This window comes from Acartia tonsa, chromosome 6 (assembly GCF_053477335.1).
Source record: "Acartia tonsa isolate MP-2025a chromosome 6, ASM5347733v1, whole genome shotgun sequence".
Lineage (NCBI taxonomy): Eukaryota > Metazoa > Arthropoda > Copepoda > Calanoida > Acartiidae > Acartia > Acartia tonsa.
Window position 1 is genome coordinate 7473719 of NC_137265.1, and position 15155 is coordinate 7488873.

Genomic DNA, 15155 nt, shown 5'->3' on the forward strand with positions numbered 1-15155 from the left:
TTTTTCGAAAATTATTTATTCGTTTTTGGGCGTTATTCACATGGAAACTATTTTTTTTTCAATTTAAATTTTTTTACAGCAAATAAGTAATCAGAATACAAATTTTTAAAAGTCAACACAAAATTGAAAAAAAATTTGTTGAAAAACTGCTTAAAAACAAGATAATGTTTAAGGATATACTAACATTTTTAGCACTTGATTATAGAGATGCTTCGCTTATTTAGCATTATACTTTGTTGTCCTAGAAAACAGTATTTCAAAAATCAGATCAATTAACCGATTGAGTTCTCCATTCAAGGTGCTACGTATCTGTCCCGCGAAGGCTTTTAGGCTATTAAGTCAATTAGACTTTATGCTTGGAATATTTAATAGTTATTTCTCGCATCGTATTATGAACGGCTCCTCGGGGCTAAAAAAACTGGTTTTAATCTTATGATTGTACATTTCTATATTCGTAGAAAACTGGATATAATACGATGCTAGACATAGTTTTTTCGTATGGATGAGAACCGGTTCCTATCCACCGGATTCGAATGAATACGAGAAATGTCATTTCCCTTCCATAGATACATGTGGCGTTGCTGGTTAATACAAAAAAGTATCGTTTTGTCTACAATAATTAAAAGGTTGAAATTAGGTTTGGCAATCCGAATCCGGAATCCATTCAATTTTTGGACGATTTTGATAGCGGATTCGGATTGTTAATTGTTAGGCTACAATTAGCGTCTTGAGTTTTTTTGGTCCAAATATACATATATTTTAGTTTTTAGGAAAGTTAGATTAGGTTGAGTAAGGGTTAACAGAAAATGGCCCCTGTATGGTCTAGAAATAAGCTACTGTGAAAATATGAAAAAAAACGCAACTTTAGATTCTTCCCAGTGAAGTACCCGATAAAATTTATTCCCCTTAATTTATTTTTAAAAAGGCGTTTTAAAATATTACTAGAATCCGCAATCCGAAAATCCGGAATCCGTCAAAAAAAAAAAGAATCCGGAATCCACAGATTAATCCATTTCATTTTTGGGCGGATTTTTGTAAGAATCCGAATCCGGTCCAAAAATTGGACGGATTGTTAACCCTAGTCTGTTAACACTGGTATTGAATAATGGGCGAAGAAACAAAAAAAAATATACAGATTTTTGTTCTTCTCTTTTTAAAAACATCCCTAGATCCCTGTGCAACAACTATAAGATGTCTGAATCGTGTTCCATTTGTAAGCTTTTGGTCAAAGAAGTCTTTTTAGATTGTATTGAATCCTCTATACATGAATTCTTTCTTATCCATAATATATGCTAAGATTTACACGGGTTGAGGAATAGTTAAATTGTTTTTAGGTTTGCTGAATTTTGTATTTATCATCAGATATAAAATTGGTTCCCAAAGTTCAAGGGGTTCCTCCCCAAAACGAATAGTACCCAAGCATCTAGTCAAAGGTTTTTTTTTTATTTCCCAAAAATAGACCTTATAGCAGTTCTAAAGGTATGCGTAACGCTTTTCTTCCATTAACACAAGCCGCGCAATTTGAATTTTAAAAATCTACACATTTTTTTGTACACTCTTTATCTTAAACCATACAGAACCGCACTCGACCTAACCAAACCTATATTATTACTATTTTGTTAAATAACCGTTTCAGGGCATAATTCCTTTCCCTGTATTGGTACTAAACCGATTAATATTCGCTGGGAAAAAACCGGTTCTCAGCCATAATGAAAAATCTTGTATAGAATCTTATTACAGAATATTGTCCACGAATATCGTTTACTGTTTTTAATATGATTATTATTCATTTTAATAAATGCGGAAAGCTGAAATAAATATTATTTTACCAAGAAAACTAATATTAAAACTATTCCATAATTTCTGATATATTATACAAACTTTATACATACTATCCATATTCTTATTTATTTCTTCAGTATGACCTTACTTATAGGGGTATATATTACTTCAAATTATTTTTTTTCTGTGTGGGATAGTGAATTTTTTCTTTTGCACATATAGCTCTTATGGGGTATGCTGATGTATCAACCACCAAATTCCCAAAAAATCACCCTGTTATACTAAATCTAAACTGTCCTGAATATATGATATGCAAAACTTATATCATAATAATAATACATATTTTTTCAGTGTGGCTCAGAATCGTTTCTAATTCAGCGGATATTAATCGGTTTCCAAGCTATACTGGAAAATAATCTATTTTTCTAATTTTTTTACAATTAGATTTAAAGACATCACAAACATTTTGAATTAAGTATAATGGAGAGACATAATAGTTATTTCTCGCATCGTATTATAAACGGCTTTCCGCGGATATAGAATGTACAATTATGAGATAAAAACAAGTTTTTTTAGCCCCGAGGTGCCGAAGGCACCGGCTAAAAAAAACTGGTTTTAATCTTATGATTGTACATTTTTATATTCGTAGAAAGCTGGATATAATACGATGCTAGACATAGTTTTTTCATATGGATGAGAACCGGTTCCTATCCACCGGATTCGAATGAATACGAGAAAAAGAATATTATATATATCCCTGAATTTAGTAAGCTCATGTCACAACAAATAAGCTAAACATTCATGTAAAAACCACTTACAAAGGATAAATATATATAGATAGATAGATAGGCTTTGATAGTTAGGTACACTTTATAGATAGATAGAATTTATAATGATTAACAAAATGAAATTTGGCTGTGTATGTAGATTCCCATTACCGTTAGGTATATTCAATAAAAAACAACATTGGTATGTATAGTGCTTCTTTACTGCTTTTAAGTAAATTAAAATATATATATATCTATTTCGACTGAAAGTCATATGTGTCTTGTCTATTGTTCCTGATGCGCTACTTATTGCACTAAATTTTGTATATTTTAAACTTTATTTTACTTTTGATATATAATTATATCCCTTCTGTGACCCTGCAAGGACCTATGTGATACTTCCTGTAAGTGCCTTTAAGTCTACTGACCTGTACTTAATCTAACTTGAAGTAAATTAGAATAAAAATTAAGTTTTTTTCTTCAAAATGTTTTAGTGTGGCCCATTCGATATGAGAGGGAAACTGCCAAAATTTGAATTGTTGCTATTTCATTTTTTTGTGGTCACTTTATATAAGTTCAAAATACTTAGTTACTGCACAAAAACTGGGTTTATGTATTAGTATATTTTAAAATCGTGTTTAGCAGTAAAAACTCTTTTACTATTGATTATTTATAAACCATTTAAACGTTAAAGGGCGAATATAGTTTCAATATGATATGAGCTTATATGAAAGGTGCCATTACATACTTTTAAAATATCTATGTTAAATTTAAAAAATCAAAAAAATCCTTAAGTAGATTTTGCAATTTTTGCTTTTACTTCAACATATGATAAATGAGAAAGTCAACAAAATCGTTTATTTTACCCCTTTACAAGACTTTTTTTGACTAGTTTTCTTAAGTTTAATAGATTATTACATTGGCATGCATCTTAATTGATAATTAAAGTGTTTATTTTTTTTATATTATATACTATTTTATTGATTTTTTAAAAAGCATAAAATAATTTGCGTCAATTTGCGTCCGGAGTAGCAACTAGGGTAAATAATACGTTTTAAAGTTTTTTTTTCTGTATAAAGATCAATGATTAATTCTTGATGATATAATTACCCTAGTACGCATTTTTCAACACACACACACAAACGCACCGATCGCCAGATTTTCTCCAGAAAAAAATATAAGAAAAAAAAACACTATTCACCTATTATTTTTGTCCTCTTTAAATTAATTATAACAATTACCATATAATTTTCATACTTACATGAAATAAAATTTCTCCTGTAAAGGTTTTTTTTTAAATAAAATTCATATACTTTACACTTTGTTGGGGAATATTGTCAAGGAAGAAACAATCCACAATACAAAAAAATACATTGATAACTGGTTTCCACTTTTATTACGACTATCATTTAACGAAAGCTTTTTAATTCAACCTTAAACCGAAGCCTTGTGTGATGCTAGGGTGTTTGGAGTTCTTAGGGAACCACACTTATTACATAAATTTATCCTGAGAATGTTCAGGTTTTAAGCTATAACAGACTTATACATTTGGATATGTCAATATCTTAAAGTTACTTATAATCTATGGAATTGCACGGTTTTTTTGAGCCCATATTATATTCAACCTATATTCGCCCTTTAAAGTAGCATTGAAAAGAGGTGTATTTGAATAATTTTTATCTGATAAAAAAACAAATTTTGCTTCAAATTTTACTGCTAGTCACAAATATACAATTCAATGGCAGTTTTTCATTAGAACAGCAAGAAAAAAGTGTGCAATTGTGATCATATTTGACTGGTGGAAAGGTTGGAGGCAAAGAAGTTAGCAGGGAGAGAAGAGATATTATAATGGTACACACAGTTTTATAAATACTCTCGTCCCATGGCTTATAAACTTAGGATGCTTTTATAAAATTTGAAGATCTTGTTTGGTTGGCTCATATTAGCCGAGTCTTATATTTTTAACAAGGATAACTTTATCTATATGGAAGAGAAAGTTTCTTTTATCATCTTATCTAATACTAGCGGCTTTGCTCCTAGAGGCCTCTAGTGGCACGTAACATTTATATGTTGCGTTCAAGTCTCTAAGTAACATTTATATATTGCGTTCAAGTCCCTACTTAAAAAAATATTTTGTGATTTCTTTTGGGTGGGTGGTGGTGGTACCCTCTCCCAAAATAGTTATAAACCTTCCCGGGACCTACCCTGTTAAGGAGAACTCGAACAGTTTATTGATTAGCGAGATCCTTTGGTACAAATAAACAGACAGACACATAGACAAACACACATCCTGTTACTTTATTATAAAGATAAATTGTCAATTATATTATCACTAAAGATCAAATTGACCTTTATAGACATGTATTCCTTTTTATTATTATTTTTTGGGTTTGTGTATTCATAGGTTGAATTTAGCCTAAAACCTTCCAGTGAGTAAAATCTAAAAATAAAAAAGTCTAAAATCATCCTGGGACCTATATGAAACTACCCTTAAATGGAGAATTCAATCAGTTTAGATCGGTTATTGCAATATCAATCTTTAGACAAAAAGAGCTCACTACTTAGAGTAATATAGGATTTAAAATGATATTCAATTAACATCTACTCATTTAAACAATTAAAAACTGCGGAAAACAAAAAGGCCAAAATAATACGGAAATGTAAATTAAAAGCTGAGAAAAAATGAGTTTGTTCTGATTAAAAAGGTTTGCGCTCTGAGGGTGTGCCATCGAATCCGCAGATTGTCATATTCGCAAAATTAAAAATAGCAAAAAGATCGAAGAAGATACTTAATAATGAGAGTGAATAGCTACATCCCTAGAGGCATCAAGGGTACTTGAAGGAACGAGAAAAAAAGGGGGGGGGGTGGACCTTTACTTGTAAATTTAAATTTAAAAATAAAAATAAAGTTAGGAAGTAATTTTTTTTCTATCGACGATTTCTCTTGGGAGGTTGATGGAACAAACAGACAGACACACATCCTGTTACTTTTATATGAGGATTAAAATTAGCTAATTTGATGAAGAGTTTTTTTTGTGTAAGTGAAGGAACACCCGCTCTGTAGGTTTAAAATGACAATTATGGCCTGTGGGCGAATTAGAGCTGTTAGTTCTTTCTAGAATCTGCACAGGGTCACAGGGATTGGGTCATAGGTGTAAATTAAATAAGTCTCTTTTATTGGATATTGGGGGGGGGGGGAAAGATTTGAATATAAAAACTGTTTATCCTATAAACCAAATAATATGTGGATTAATGTCTTTAAGTAATATGTTTGTCCCCTAAGATCCCATGAGAGGCTAAAGCACTTGGTCCACATTCTTTAAGGAAACTTAATTTTGGTCTAGAGCAGATTTAAATTTTCAAAAATGTTAACCAAACAAAGTCATTCTATTATATAAAGTAGTAAACTTTTTTGTCTGTAACGAAGGATCTCGCTAACCAATGAACCGATATGGTTACCCTTTATAGTGGATCTTCATATAGGTTCTGAGGTGGTTTAAGGCTATTTCATTTTTTGCAAATAAGTCTGAGTATGTTTTATGCTATTTTTCTGCCCTTCTATATCCCATCAAATATCAAGCCCCTAGATGCTAGGGGCGCAGCCGCTTGTATTGATATATATTAATAAGCGAAAACCCGTATGTCCTATTGCCCTATCTCTTTATCCTTGAATTTGAAGCTTATTAAAATCCTCATTTTTCTCTCCTTCATATTTCTGAAGGAGTTAGGGACCTGACAAAACCTTACGTTAGATAAATGTTTCCCACTGCTGCTATGTCAGGTACATAAGAGTTGTATACATAGAAAAGCAAATAGAGTTGTACAATCATCCAATCCCCCCATAAGCGTGCGTAAGATATGTGTTGAAATTGGGAAAGCCTGCCTTCCCCTCAACAAATACATGGAGATGCGACCTCCAAATTTCAAAATTCTTTGAACGTACGAACACGACCTTTACAGAAATGCTTCGCATCTAGTCCACTTACCTATATTCGCTATAAATTTTACACCATATAAAACTCTGATCTAAATAAATGATTGACAAGCCATGGTAATTATCGCGCGTAACTCAGGCACAAGATACAATTACTCTGGCTAGCCCTTAGTCATTTTTTATATGTTTTTACGAATAGATATAATGTTTTTACGAAAACATTATATCTATTGTTAAAGTAACCATGTAACCATCCTGTACTAGTATGTATGCATACAACCATAGCTTCATTTACGTCACAAGTTTAACATACAAACACTTTATTAAACAGACAAGGGCTTAGATCCTGATAAATAGTTGTTGTTATAACTTGCACTTCTTAAAATATCTCAGTTATTCATTGACTCTCGAACCATCAAGTTCTTCTGGCTTAAAGGTAATGACTTAGTTGTTTTGGCATGCATTGTAGTTTAAATTTAGGTCCCTCAGTACTTAGCATGAATTGTGCCTAGGTCTTATGTTAGAGATCTAACACTATGCACAATTTAATGCTTTGGACTTAGGGCATTTTCTGTCCTACACTACTTATGTTTATTATCACTTATCCTGTAAATATTTTCATACTTAACTGATTCACTTGTAATGTAAATACACTTTATAAAACTATCTTCCTTCTTAAGTGCTTAATATACTTATATGATATAGATCGAACACCATAACCAGCCATTTATTCTTAGATTAAAGCAATATAATACTTCGCGTGGGTATTTGTTGAGCTACCACGGGTTCAACCAAATTCATATTATACTTGTGGGAGTAAAAGGAAAAGCATGATCTAAACTGACGAACCGACGATGAGAATGTCTATGTGTATTGCAGTAAAAGTAGGATTTTAAGTAGTACTCATAGAAGAGCGATCTCCATACCACAATATTGGACAAGCGCCCCATTTGCACTACCATACACCCCCTGGCAAAACCCTGAGCACACCTTTTAACTTCATTTAGATGCTTACGCTTTTAAACCTTTCCATGTTTTCTAACTGTGCATCCCTCTAATCAGAGCATGGACATGGACAAAGAAGCAGCTTACAGTGCCTATAACAAAATGACATCATACTATAACAAATGATCAATGATTCAAAGTATACATTTTAATAGACTAATGGTAGGCCAGTAGGACGTCATTTTTATAGGAACTGTAAGCTGCTCCATGAACAAAACTAGATTATTAGTTGCGGAGCTGTGTTGCAAGTCAAAATAGTTTGTCTCAATGTATCATAGAGCTTCATGTATATTTATTATTGTGTATTTTTTTCACCTTTCCATGCTACCTTTATATTTTTTTAGTAGCGATCCCCACTTTAAAAATACTCGGTATGTCCGTTTATCTGTCTGTAAAACTATGAATAAAAGGTAGATTTACTTGATTATCACCGGAGTTAGAAAGCTGTTTAATTAAATATCAATGGCTAATACTTAATATCTCATTAAAACCACAAATATGCTTTTCTCGGTTACCTTTCAAAACAAACAATTGAATATTTTCCATGGAGATTGAACCCACCAATGACCCATAACTATTATTCTTTTCAAATTGTCCTTCATTTGTTTGCATTTTAACAAAGTTTTGAATTTTTTATAAAATTTTTTATCTCAAGTTATTGATCCATATATCCCTGTGTTTCCACTCTGTTTTGGGGATAGCCTGATATCTAGTTGCCGAATGTGTACGCAGTTTCCTGGGTGTTTCCTCATCCTAGCTCAATATTTACTACTAGCTACAAATCTTCAAACTTCCCTTGAAATAATCAAAATTTGAATGTGTAAACGATTTATACATTATACATTATAAATTTGAATTTTTGATTTTTTTTTTGAAGTTTGAAGATTTTTTAGCTAGTAGTAAATATTGAGCTAGGATGAGGAAACACTCAGGAAACTGCGTACACATTCGGCAACTAGATATCAGGCTATCGTTTTGGGTTATTAAAACCGACACACTCAAATTAGATGAACTGAATTTAGTTTCCGAAAGTGTGCGTAGCTTCCGCGTCCTATCTCAATATTTGCTACTAGCTAAAAAAGCTTCAAACTTCAAAAAAAATCAAAATTTGAAAAATTAAAATTTTTGAATGTATAATGTATAAATCGTTTATACATTAAATCGCTTTTCCATTTGACCGGAGTCGCTGAAAATAGGGTCTGCAATAATTGGGTTATCTGCTGTACACTTTAGGAAACTAGGGCTCGAATAGGAAATTTATTTCAGCTGATCTCCAATTATTATATGATGGGTCCTAGCTAGGGATGGTACGAGATTTTCTAGAAACATTATATAGAGTAAAACACTTGCGGGAGAAAGGGTTAAATAACTGCCTCTCCCCATCGCCACCACCTTGTGATCAACCAATGGTGTCGCGTGTATTAACACAGCCAAGTAGCAGAAAATAATTTAGAAGCAGACGAAAGAGGCAGGTTTTTACTATTTTAGGGGCATAAAATAAATTTTGATGCAAACAATAGATGACTCTTTCCCCATTAGATTCTATTAGCTTATTTGTTTACTAGCGGCTTTGCCCCTAGCCTCTAGGGGCTTTGCCCCAAGAGGTAATTAAAAAAAACATTAGGTACGTGTCTAAAAAAATATGTTAGTATGGGAATCAATATGTTTTCGCGAATAAATGGCGAATTCGCAAAATATGTGCAAAAAAATTCTTTAAAAAAATGGAAATGTTTTTTTTTTTGGGGGGGGGGATTAGGGGTGTCCTACCCCCCCCAAGAAAATAGCCTAAAACCACGAGAGGACCAGTAGGTATATTCCTTGAAGCAAAGAATCCAATCGGTTCAGTAGTTACCGAGATCTTAAATGACGGACGGACGGACGGATGGACAGACAGACGGACAGAAACCATTCTACTTTGTATTATAGATAGTCCGGTTTACAAGTTACCATCCCAACCCTAACATTAACTGACTAAGTGTAATTATTTTTGAATTAAATTTAGTTTGAGTTAATCTCTTCCGTGTTGCATTTTAAACATACAAAATTAGGCAAAAGATGAACTATTTCAGTTTGTTAGATGAGTAGAATCTGTGTGGTATCCGCCTTGGTTAAATGGCAGACACCCGAGTTCAAATGACTACGGCAGTGCGAACAGACGTGGACACATATATTATAGAGAAGCTACGCTTCTCTAGCAATCACTAAATAATAAACAGAGTCTATTCAGATGTTACTTTATTCAGGGTCTAAGGTTTACTAAAGATGTACAACATAATATAAATACATATGGATTAGGAATAGAGATAGTTAAAGGTAAATCATACAAGTAAAACATAGATAGTTGCAATGGTTAGGTAGATGGCTATCCCTGTCCGGGGGAGGCAGGATAGCCCATGGAACAGCACAATAGGTAGATAAGAATAGAGGGGTTGAGTGGTAGGTCTGGGTACTAAAAGGGAAGGTTTGATGATTACTGTGACAACAACAGTCTGTGTGGGTGGTGAATCTATCGGGTGAAGGAAGGCTTAGAACCTTTATCCTCAGGGCTGAGGTGGTGCTGATAACTTGGTGGTTGAAGGGGAAGGTTCCGGTGCTTAAGAAGGGAGAGGGAGGGGTCACACCCCTCCCTCCACTTGCAGGACAACTGAGAGATGAGATCAATACCGTTATCTAACATATTTGCAGGTGGCTTTACAATTGTAGAATAACAGGATTAGCTGGGTGCGTAGCATCACTATAATATCTTGGTTTCCGCATGGCCCAGAGTTGCCGAATACCACAACTCTCCCCTCGGAAGGCTGGGAGGGGTTGTCTGCACCGCCAGACTTCCGACAGTGGTTGAGGCCTTCAGTTTGTTTTCCTTGTGGAATGGGTCCGCCAGGACACCAGCTGCTGAACGGTGGTAGACTCCAGCCTTCCCCAGGTCGAACGGGATCTGCTATATCTGCTGGAGTAGCTGGTTCTGCTGGATGTTCTGGCCGTTGGATGTGTAATTCTGAGGCCACCCTGGCAACCTCCAGGGGTGGCACAGCACATGAGGGGGCTTGGACCAACAGCCGCATGGTATACATCTCTTCAGGTTTCTCTACTGGGCTGGTGGTCTCCATCTTGTTGGTCACCTTACTGCTGGCAGGCTGGTTACTGGATGCAGGCACAGCTTCTTCGCCCTCGGGGTTGGTCAGGTTCATTCTGCTTCCGGGGTCTCTGTCAACGCGGGCAGGTGGTGGTTGCCATACTGTAGGAGCGTTGCCTCCCTCAGGCTCATCCTGGACATTGGCAGGGTGGTGCATGGCAGTCAGACCTGCAGGGTAGGGGAAGGTAACAGTCCATCCCCTGTGCCGGAGGCTGTCTTGGATCTGCAAGGTTGGCTCCGCTCTAATTGGCTGGGGGACAGGCCAATCCACGGCCACTGCTGCTGGTGGACCGGAGGCACAAGGCCCCGGATTTCCTCCCCTAGCATGAAGGTGTCCAGGCACATCGTCTCCATCTTGGGTAGGCATAATTGTTGGGGATCCTCTACTTCTATGGTTAGGCTCGGCACTTGATGCATCTAGTTTAGTTACTCCCCAGGCAGCGGCCAAAGCTTCTTCAGGTTGGCTGGTAAGGGCTGATATCCTGGTTCCTGGGGCAGATGCAGGAGGCGCAGGCAAGTTGGACCCAGCACAAACTTCCTGGTACACCAATGCAATACAATTACCCTGGCTTGGTTGAGGGGGGTAGACAGCTGGACGCAGTTGAGGGTGAGGGACAGCTGGACTCTCCCTGCTGGCTGGGGGCTCTGGCTGACTGGGGGTGACGGGTGTCACCCCTTCCTCTGGGGCTGCGGGCTCGTTCCGGGGTCCAGGTCTCTCGGTGGCGGCGACGGTTGTCGCCCCAGGCACCAGCGTGGGGGCGCTGGATAGCACCCCCCAGTCTTCACAGGGGTCCAGGTCTCTTGGTGGCGGCGACGGTTGTCGCCCCAGGCACCAGCGTGGGGCGCTGGATAGCAACCCCCAGTCTTCACAGGTGGCGGCGACGGTTGTCGCCCCAGACATCAGCTTGGTGGTGCAGGGAAGCCCCTCTCGTTCTTCCCAGGTGGCGACGCCGGTTGGCGTCCCATACATCGACTCAGACTCGCTGGCTAGCGCCTCTTGCCTCTCCCGCTCGGCGGCCGCCAGGGCCTCCCCGTACACCGTCCCGGTGGCGCTGGGTAGCGCCCCTCGGCTCTTGCTGGGGGTGACAGGGGTTACCTCCTCCTTCGGGGGACGCGGTCTGACGGGTACCTGGTTGAGGCTGAAGCCCAGGCCAACCCAGTTGGGTTCAGCCGCTCCTCCCAGCACGTTGATCCTGGCCACTATGGTCCCAACCTGAGACACAGACTCCTGGGTAGCCGCAGCCCCAGCGGCGGCAGCTGGTTGGGGTGACGGCTGGGCATCTCCCTCCAGGTAGACCTGGGTGTCAGACTGGTTGTATGCAGGTTGTTGGGCTGCCTGGTGTTTCTTCATTGCCTGGTCCCAACCGGTTCTACACTTGGCAGCTGTGTGGCCGTTGAAGCAGCAGCGCTCCTTCGTCCAGCTGGGTCCCATCAGTCCGGCTTCCACAGGGTGTATCAACCTGCCAGGTCTCTCATACTCCAGTTGGGGCACCAGCTGACAAGCAGGGTCTCCCCTACTAGGGGTCAGGCAGTGCTGGGCTGCTTGTGGTGGCTCCTTGGTTGCATTCAGCCTTCTCCCCATACACACAGGTCCTTTCCATACAACAGCGGCTCTCCTCTCCTGGATGTCGAGGCAAGCCTCGGCCTTAGCTTCTGCAGGTGCTTCTCCACATGAGGGATCCTGCCTCCAGTTACTCCAGGTAGTTGGTAGCAAAGGCCGTTGATGGTGCCAGTCGGAAGGTGGGCTATGATCTCTGGGGGGTATCTGTGGCCAGTGTGTGGACAGGTACCCACAGTTGAACCGGCAAGGCCCAGAGGATGCCATACTGATGGTAGCCTGAACTGGGTTCTGAACTGCCAGCGGGCTGTTGGTAGCTACCTGAGTTAGGCCAGAGTTGCCAGCTGGTATTGCGTCCCTGCCAGGCTCTGTCAGCTGCTGATGGGGAGCCCCTGCGGTGATTCTGGTTTTGGCAGGGGGTGGCCTTCTTATTGACTTCCCTAGCTGGAGCTCTGCATCCTGGTGGGACTCCATCTGCAGCAGCATGGGGGGACTTGGCTGGGTCATGTGCAGTGGTTCAACAGAGTAGAGGCATCTGGTCTTGGAGTGTGGGGGAACAGCCTCACTGCTGCTGGTCAACCCTGCTCCCTCCTTGCTGGGTAAGGCCTTCCACTGCAGCAGGTCACCATTCTCCATCCTTAGGCTGGTCCCCAGTCGTTCCATGCCTGGGGGCTCCCAGGGAGGCTTGGGTGGCGGCTCCCCCACCCCCAGGTACGCGTCGGGCATCTGGGTGAAGAGCCTATTCCCCTGGGACAGCTCCCCATCCTCCAGGTTGGTGATGCCAGCGCCAGGGAGGACCTTTCCACCCCAGACACAGGTGGTACTGGCCCTAGGGCTGGGCCTCTTTGGCGTCTCAGTTCTGGTGGAGTCAGGTACATGTTCCAGTTCTCCGGGCGCAGGGCGATACAGTTTAGTGCCCATGGCGGTAGTGCCCATATTGGGGCTGGCCACTAAGTCTCTGAAGCTTGTCACCTTCTCATTGGGCTCAGCCGCATCGTTCAAAACTCCAGAGCTCCGCTGCGCAACCCGTGAAATGCGCTCTGTTCTCCCGGTCGCTGTCTCCGCACGGTAGACGGACTTATCCAAGTGTGGGGAGAAGGGGGAGCGCGTGAGGGGACGGGGTCAAGCTGTCCTTCCCCAGATGGGGAGGGGGGTGCCGCAGGTTTGAGGTGACTGGGTGGTGAGGTAATTGGGCTTCTCCCTTAATCCTTGGCTTATTCTTATGTCACCTCAATTGTATTTGCTTCAATTTATGGTGGGCCCCTCCCCTTCCGTTGGGATAAGGGGGTGTATTTGTTGTGTTGCAGGTTTGGGGGTCAGATTGTTTACCAATGCATTGTTATCTTACATCTAGGTTCTATTTTTGGCTTTATCACAATACACAACAAATTATTTACCAAGCCCTGCCCATAAATCTATTGTTTAGCTTTCACACCAGGGTGGTAATCCATAAAATCTGATATAATATCTGTTTTTCTCAATGAATGGCTGCGCTGTAGCCTCTCAGGATACTTGGAAATCTGGTATAATATCTGTCTTTCTCAATGGGTGGCTGCGCTGTAGCCTCTCAGGATACTTGGAGTTAACGTAGTTTTTCTTCTGCTTGGTACACTACACTCGTATTCTCGCTCACAGCTCGCAGCTATTTTGCTTGTTTCAGCCAGTCGGCGGCAGGGAATGTCCCGTCCTGCAGCGCCGTGGGTCCGAATCCGGGTGGTGGTGGCAGGGAATGTCCCGTCCTGCAGCGCCGTGGGTTCGGATCCTGCTATCTTTTGCAGTAAATGGTGGCCTATTTTCAGCCGTTTGCAATTATTTGGCCTGTTTCAGCCCGTCCGCAGGCCTGTTTCAGCCCTTGAGCGCTCAATCCTCCGTTAGATTTCGGCGCTCTTCGCGGTTCTCCGTCAAGTTTCGCTGCTCTCCGCAGTCTCTCGTCCGATTTCGCTGCTCTCCGCAGCTCTGGTTCTGCCACTCTCTGTGGTCTTTCGCTAGGTTTCGCTTCCACAACTGCCGGATACAGAGTTAGACCTTGCTATCCAGGGTGGGTAATTCAGGTTGCTTGTGTCAGTTTTGCCAGTTTCACTGCTGGGAGTACCTTAGCCTCAGCTGCGCGTCTGCTCTACACTTGTGGTTTGCCGTAATCTCACACAGCTGTCACCAAAAGTTGTGGTATCCGCCTTGGTTAAATGGCAGACACCCGAGTTCAAATGACTACGGCAGTGCGAACAGACGTGGACACATATATTATAGAGAAGCTACGCTTCTCTAGCAATCACTAAATAATAAACAGAGTCTATTCAGATGTTACTTTATTCAGGGTCTAAGGTTTACTAAAGATGTACAACATAATATAAATACATATGGATTAGGAATAGAGATAGTTAAAGGTAAATCATACAAGTAAAACATAGATAGTTGCAATGGTTAGGTAGATGGCTATCCCTGTCCGGGGGAGGCAGGATAGCCCATGGAACAGCACAATAGGTAGATAAGAATAGAGGGGTTGAGTGGTAGGTCTGGGTACTAAAAGGGAAGGTTTGATGATTACTGTGACAACAACAGTCTGTGTGGGTGGTGAATCTATCGGGTGAAGGAAGGCTTAGAACCTTTATCCTCAGGGCTGAGGTGGTGCTGATAACTTGGTGGTTGAAGGGGAAGGTTCCGGTGCTTAAGAAGGGAGAGGGAGGGGTCACACCCCTCCCTCCACTTGCAGGACAACTGAGAGATGAGATCAATACCGTTATCTAACATATTTGCAGGTGGCTTTACAATTGTAGAATAACAGGATTAGCTGGGTGCGTAGCATCACTATAATATCTTGGTTTCCGCATGGCCCAGAGTTGCTGAATACCACATCTGTATAAGCAACCCTTCTCGGGTATTGTCCCTTTCGTGGCAACGCCCCTTAAGGAGCGATTCTTCGTATTTTCAAAATGGATTATGATTGGTTATTTCAGGTTAGGTTAGGTTAGATTTGGT

The 15155-nt window shown here is 40.3% G+C and overlaps 1 long non-coding RNA gene across 1 annotated transcript; it reads left to right on the forward strand.

The window, feature by feature from the left end:
* Positions 1–13314: 13314 nt before the first annotated feature.
* Positions 13315–14879, forward strand: LOC145323249 (uncharacterized). The gene is made up of 2 exons (XR_013880892.1): positions 13315–14084; positions 14169–14879. It is a non-coding gene; the product is annotated as an uncharacterized LOC145323249 (long non-coding RNA).
* Positions 14880–15155: the final 276 nt, after the last annotated feature.